The 7,660-nt window shown below is 40.8% G+C and overlaps 1 long non-coding RNA gene across 1 annotated transcript; it reads right to left on the reverse strand.

The window, feature by feature from the left end:
* Positions 1-5,618: 5,618 nt before the first annotated feature.
* Positions 5,619-5,982, reverse strand: LOC122653684. Its single transcript, XR_006331844.1, has 2 exons — positions 5,877-5,982; positions 5,619-5,763 (listed from the first exon to the last, which is right to left on the reverse strand). It is a non-coding gene; the product is annotated as an uncharacterized LOC122653684 (long non-coding RNA).
* Between the last annotated feature and the right edge of the window lie 1,678 nt (positions 5,983-7,660).

The following is a 7,660-nucleotide window of genomic DNA, read 5'->3' on the forward strand; positions in this document are numbered from 1 at the left end:
TGTAGTAGAAGCAGCAGCAGCAGAAGACCGTAGCACACGTAGGAATGCCTGTAGATCATCCTGGGATAGACCAGTGTCAGTAGCAGGGGCCGTGGCAACAGTCTCAGTATGATGAGCCTTGTTCTTTGTCTTTTTCTTGGCAGCCCGCTTGGCCTCAAAGTTCGTTGGTTTCCCGTGAAGTTTCCAAAATTTCTCTTTGGTGTGGTAAGGCTTGTGACAGTGCTCACAAGTAACAGTACCTGGAGTAGAATCACCAAGAGAAACATGTCCAACAGGTGCAGAAGTAGCCTAGGCAGTAGTCTGGAGGGCTGATTAGTCAGTAACAGGAGGTTGGAGCATAGCAGCCCAACGGTTCTCTTCAGAGGACACTAATGCATAGGATTGTTCAAGTGTGGGAAAAGGGGAATGACCCAACACCTGAACACGAATCTGGTCATACTCCATATTCAAACCAGCCAAAAAATCATAAACTCGGACTTTGTCCAGATGCTTCTTATATGCAGTAATATCGGCAGCATTAGTAGGGTGGTAATCCGAGAAGTGGTCCAATTGCTGCCAGAGACTGCGCTAGGTAGCATAGTACTTAGAGACAGACAACTCCCCCTGAGTAGTATGATTGGCCTTCTTCCGGAGTTCATACACCGGTGCATCATTACCAAGCTGGCCATATGTTTCCTTGCAAGCAGACCAGATTTCATGGGTTGTATCAAGAAGAAGGAAACCACTTGCAAGGTCTGATTGCATGGAGCCAATCAAATAAGGCATGAGTATACCATTATTGGAGATCCACCTACTCAAAAGAGGACCAGGTGTAGTTGGCATAGCAGTAGTGCCATCAATATGTACAGTAAGCCCACGGTCAGCAATGGCAAAGTACGCCGAGCGAGACCAAATCAGATAATTACTCCCATCCAATTTGATAGGATTAGGGAGAAGATCACGATTGTCATTCCTACAAAGCCCAACAACAGCAAAAGTGCCAGAAGAGACTTCAAAGTCACCCATAATGCAGCAGAGAAACCCAAATCGCAAAGGGGGGCTAGTAGGAGCTTTAGACTAGTTTATCCTTAGTTTATTTCAGTTCTATACTTAGTTTTATTTTTATGTCTTTAATTGAACCGGTTCAAATTGGTTGCATCCAATTGGTTCAATTTAAGTTGGTTTAATTTAAGTGAAGTGTTCCTATTGACTATTAAAATCTTATATCCTATTGGTTGATGAGGAATCTTCTTAGTTTAAGAGTTTTAAGTGTTTTAAGTTAATAGGGGTAGTTAGGACTTTTAACTTTGAGTTATTTCATTAAGTCACACTCCTTCCATGTTTTTAGAAGAGAGAGGACTTTAAATTGTATTAGGATTATGGTCCTTAGGTCCTTATTAATAGAAATCGTGGGAGAGGCTCCCCCACCAATTAAAGTTTTAAAAATAAATTTGTTTTTGTATTGCTGGCTATTGCTGTTGTTGTTTCTCTCTTTTGAGATTGTCTTGTGAGTCATATCAAGACCTTAGTTAGTAAAGTCACGTATCATACGCGTATTATACGCGTTCCCGTATTTTTAAACGTATAATACTCCCGTCCCCGTATTTTCCCGTATTTTTATAAAAAAACGCATTTTTTAAGCAAGCACGTATTATACTCGAATAATACACGTATTATACGTTTTTTTTATAAAAAAAAAATTATCCAAAAGATTAGAATTTAGGGAAACGATTTCACTTTCCCTTTCGTCCCTTTCGATTTGCGTTGAACATCCAACCGTAGCAGGCAAAAGTAGCCGCCCTCCATCTCCAATCATCCTCGCCATCTCCGTTCAACAAAGCGGCACTTAAGTCTTGTACTCTCCTCTTGTTTCTCTGGTCTTTCAACTTGCTCATGTCATTTTCAGACAATCTACATTCATTTCTTGTAGATTATTGATATTTTGGTATGTTAAATGATAATCTTAGAGATGTTATATAGCATATTATATTATTGTGTTTATTTTAGTTAATAAAATCATGATATTATTTTGTTTATTAGGTGGTGAATGCATGTTATATAATGAATATATGTCTGTTTTTTTTAAAGTATTATTGCCGTCTATGCCGTATTATATCCGTATTAAACGCGTACCGTATTATTACCGTATGCATTTTATGAAGCCGGATTTTTGAAAAGTATTATTACCGTCTAATCCGTTTAACTGCCGTACGTATCCGTTCCCGTTCAATTGCCGTTCCCGAACTTACTAACTAAGATCAAGACCCCCCCTTGTGGGTCATTTCAAGGTTGAAGGGCTGGTGGATCTCCAGTGACTCCTTACATCTTGTAGATCGGGAGGTTCATCTTCAAAGCTGTCTTCAAGGTTGCTGCCATTGAAGAACTCCTTAAACCAGTAAGTTATTTACCTTTTCAGCATTCCCCTCTTCTTCTTAATCCTCCAACCCAATCCCCACCTGCCTTAATCGATCCATATTGTCTCCTCCATTAAAACCCATCAATCCCTATAAACCCTAATTCTTCTAAATTCTGTCCAGCCTTGTTCCTCCATCCAATCTCAACCAAACTTCAACCACAGCCCCCTCTCATCTCCTCCTTCACTCGACCTAAGTTGCAGCGCCATCCAACCACTCAAACCCTAATTTGTCTTGTCTCTGTAGAACCCAAAAAAACCCTAAATTCTGTACAGCCCAATTCAGCCATCAGAACTACACCATATTACAGTCGAGTACCCTTTCCCATTGCCCCTAACACTCGACCTTAGCCCCTTGCCCTAATTCCAAGTTTAAACCCTCGTTTTAACCTAAATTCTAAAACCCAAAACCCGAAACCCTAACCCTAATTTCTGTAGTTTTTAAATTTTGTTTAAACCTTATTCGAACCTACCCTATTAGTTTCTCCTAGACCTGCCCATTAAAACCATATAAGATTCAACTCTATTCTCATAAACCTAACCCTAGATTTGACCTAAAATACCCCAATCGGCCAGCACCTTTTTGTGAGGGTTTGCTCTACCTAGCTCCTAGTAGGTCTTCTACCTATATAGGACTACATTACCCAGGAAGCACTTTAAGAGAAGGGCCAAAAATTGGTGGATAGACCTGTGTAATGATGATAATAATTGTCCCCAAAAATCAGCAGCAGCAGATGAGCCAAACTCCTAGATCGATTTTACCAGGGTTTTGGAAAAAACCTTGTTTTTTGTGAGATTGATACAGGGGGAATGGTACCAAAAAACGGTATGGATGGAGCTGAAACTGAGATCGAGTGGGCTTGAATGTGTGGGGAAGCACCCTTCCAAAGAACAGCTCATAGTTTGAGATCTCGCCGAGTTTTTTGGTTTTTTGAAAAACCGAGACGAGAGTTAAGGCGATTTTCAAAAGTGTCATATCTCGCCGAGATCTCGGATATCGAGTCAATATCTTGTTTTGAACCATTTTTATTAACAATCTAGTCCATATCTCGCCGCGAGATCTCAGATCTTGGGTCGATATCTCGGTTTGATCCATTTTTAATGCCCATCTACCATTTTAATGCCCACCTAACGTACTCTCTCGTAGTCTCTTCTTCACAAAACCCCCAAACGTACTCTCTTAGTCTCTTCTTCCTAAAATATACTCTCTTCTTCCCAAAACTGCTATCTTTCTTCAATTTTTGGATGGATTTCAAGACTTAAACTGTGATTCAGCTGCACATTTTTTATGACAACACTTATATGGGTGTTGTGGCAAACTATGTGCAAAACTACACCAACACTATGACATGGGAAATCTATGTGGATATGGTTGGTGTTGAATACATTAACATATCACATTTTATGTAACATTTGTTTAAAGATTGATGTATTATACACTTTAACATTTCTAATGCTTATTTAAGTTGTTTTACATTAATTGAATGTTTTGATTGCTTTCTATTACTAAACTATGTGTAGAGTAGGGTATTTAGTACGTCGTCGCCCTCGACGCCTACCAACCTATGGTCCGAAGTGAAACTCATATTTGGACTTTGTTTTTGCAAAATCTGATAGTGTCAGTGTGTTTAAATGGCCTAAAATAGGCTGAATACCAAGTTTCAGACCCAAACTAGGTCTAAAACCCACCGAGATGAGGCTTCGAGTCGGAAAAAGAAAATTGCACCAACTCGGCAAGATCTCGACTCGACTCGGTTTTTCCCAGAACCGAGTAGGTACCGAGATCCGAGTTTTAGAACCTTGGAACAGCTTCAACAGAGACCAACAACACAAGGATCGATATTTTTCAGGTTTTGGGAAAAACCAGAATTTTAGAAAAAATCGATCAATGGAGGAGGGATAGAAGCCTGCGTAATAATTCCCCTGCAGTTCTTGCACTTCAAAAGGTGAATCGAACCCTTGTTGTAGAGATGATCAATCCGAAAAAAAATTGAATGCAGCAAATATCGCAGAGAGGGAGCAATCTTCTATCGAGCAGAATTTTTAGGTGTATATCATGAATGAGGTAATGGAGGGCAGCATCTGGATCTTTAGATCACCTCATCAGTGCTGCCCCTTTTTGGAGAATGAAGAACAAAGGAGAGAGAGGAGGAAGAAAGAAATCGAGAATGAAAGAGAGAGAAAGGGGAAGTCAAGAATGAAAGAGAAGGGAGATCCCTAATTCGAAACGTGCTCTGATGCCATGTTAACAGATTTGAATTAGAGAATATTGCTTGTATGATCAATGTGATCAACCAGCCTTTTATTTATAATAAAAGAGATTACAGCATAATGTCTAAAATACCCCTAGCTTGGCTAACTAAACTAAGAGATACATAAACTCAATATTACAACCGTAAAAAGACCAGAATACCCCCACGGAATTCTGGTGTACATTATTCAACAGATCCAAACAATGTTCTCATTCTTGGTTAAGAATGCATTCTGCATTTTGAGAATGGGAATGCACATTCTCAGAATGGGAATGGATACCAAACACTGCCCTAGTTTCTGTACAGAATCGGCCCAAGCCGATAGGCCAGAACGATCCAATTTCTAACTCCCTGCTAGACACTGAACAAAGTGAACAGTAACAGTTACCGGATTTTCATTTGCTCCATTTCTGTCAATTCCCCCTTAGATTGTCGACACATGGCATGCTTAAATCCAACGATCAGATTTGAGTTATGGCATTCACCCACCCAACCCTAACCTAACTGAGTTACCTATTCTCTCTCCTCTCTCACTCCTCCCTCTCTCTCTCTCTGCTGCGACTCTCAGAGACGACGGCAACCAGCGCCGGCAGAACTCTCTCACTGCCGGCCCTTCATCGCTCCTCTCCTTTCTCACTCATCTCTCACTGAGTGGATAGTTGCAGCAGCGATGACGACCTCCTCTCCTCACGAGTTCTTCTCTCGCTGCAATCACTCACGCCTCTCCTCTGCAATCACTCACTGAGTGGAGTGAAAAACATGAACAAAGAAATCAATCGCTGCAATCAACTCAGAAATCACTCACAGAGTTTGTCCTCTGCAATTTGCAGTGGGAACTGGGAAGTCCTACCTGTTGCCACACCTATTGGTAACTGGGTACTAGTAAATTAGATAGAACTAGGTGCAACAAATTTTCAGTAAAGAATTACAGAAGAAACTAAGATAAAAGGAAGCAACAACAACGTTCCTTGTTAAAATTTCACAATTTTTTGAATAAAAGAATTGAAGAAGAAAGAATGGAAGTGATGTTCTTCCTTACACTTACAAACAGATGTCAAAGCCACGAACCAGTGCCTGCAGCTTCACAATAGTCCGCAGAGCTTGGTATGCTCGTCTTGCCTGTTAATTTTAAGGAAAATAAAAAATTTCGAATTAATCTAATGAATTGAACCAGTCATACATGAAGGTGAAACAATTTAAAGAGATTTGGGTTTTGGAAAATGGATACATACAAGATGAGCCCTGAAAAAGGCTTGGATCTTGATGGCAGTAAGGTCCTCGATCAGTAACAACTCCTCGAAGGATGAAAATGAACCATCACTAGCAGCATCACCACCACCACCAGGAACCTCTTTTGAATTTAGGATTTGTTCTTCTTTGGTCTTCTTCTCTTTGTCTTCATCCTTAAGCTCATTCGTGAAGGTTTCACTGTTGTTGGTGTGGAGGAAGACGAGAACAGCAACCTCTTTTGAATCGAGGAGTTGTTCTTCTTTGGTCTTCTTCTCTTTGTCTTCCTCCTCCTGGTCACTCCTAAAGGATTCACTGTTGTTGGTGTGGTGGAAGACAATCATTGTTTCTTGGGGAGATGATTTAGTACTCAACCTCCTCCGAACAGCTCCGTTGCAACTATCCACTCAGTGAGAGAGGAGAGGAGCGGTGAAGGGCCAGCAGTGAGGGAGTTCCGCCAGCGCTGGTTGCCGGTGTCTCCGAGAGAGAGAGAGTAACTTGGGTTAGGTTAGGGTACCGTGGGTAAATGCCAGAACTCAAATCTGACCGTAGGATTTAAGCATGCCATGTGTCAACAACCCAAGGGGGGAAATGGACAGAAATGGAGAATGTCAGAAATGGAGCAGATAAAAATCCGGTAACAGTTACTGTTCACTTTGTTCAGTGTCTAGCAGGGAGTTAGAAATTGGATCGTTCTGGCCTATCGGCTTGATCAGGATATGCAACATAAGCAAACAAATTGATCCAATTGTAACCAAAAAAAAAAGAGCAGTGTGCCATGACATTTTTTGAGCTGTCAAATTGAAGGAACAAACTGTTAGCTTGAACAAAACACATCTGCGGCGATCATTGGTTCAAATAAACAACAGGCAGAACTTCAGTCTATCATCCATACAATCAACCAAGACTCAGGAACGAATGCATAGGATGGAAATGCAATTATCAAGATCCAGCCATCAAAGCTTGGGGAGGGGGGGGAACTTCAGTTCTTCAGTATATCTAACTCTATGATGTAGATCCCACGGCTGACCAGAAGAAGAAGAAGAACCAAGGCCCATCGAACCAACTCCAGATGGACCAGAACTGGACCAGGTCGAGCCAGCCCAGCAGGTCTTCTAGAAGGGCCAAGGAAAAGAGGCCAAAACACTGTTCATGCACTGTTCACATGAACAGTGTCACATCCCATATTTTCCTTGTGTGGAGATATTTCTTTGAAGATTTTGTGGACCCATCAAGTGGAGAAAGATTCTATCCTAAAGCTGCCATAATTTAATATCTATTTTCAGTTTTAGAAAGTATATTATGTTGTTTCTAATTTCAGTTAGTTTCTATTTTAGTTTCATTGCTTGTAATCCAAGTCTCAGCCTTATAAGAGACTTGCTATTTTATTGTTTCTATTTTTATAGTTTCCAATTTTAGGACTTGTCAAAGTTTAAACTTTCTAATTTTTGTAACTTGAGGAGCAAGTCATTGCTACCTATTTCTATGTAAGGCTTTTAGAAGCCAAAGGTACAATTTGAATAGTTGAATGAAAAAAATTGCTTTGAAGCAAAGATTCTCTTGTCCAATGGCTGTGACATGAAGGGCTGGGGGGCCTGGTTGAGAGAGCCAAAATCCTAGGGCCGAGAGAGCCTGGCTGAGAGAGCCGAATCTCCTTATCCCTTTCCCCTTCTCCTATCTTCTACTTCTTCTCTTATTCAATCCCCTACTGTTCCTGCGGTTGTGTGACTGCAATCAAGTGCTGCTACCTACTACTACATCTGCAACGACCTAGAAAGCATCCTAAACA

Source organism: Telopea speciosissima, chromosome 3 (assembly GCF_018873765.1).
Source record: "Telopea speciosissima isolate NSW1024214 ecotype Mountain lineage chromosome 3, Tspe_v1, whole genome shotgun sequence".
NCBI classification, from domain to species: Eukaryota; Viridiplantae; Streptophyta; class Magnoliopsida; order Proteales; family Proteaceae; genus Telopea; species Telopea speciosissima.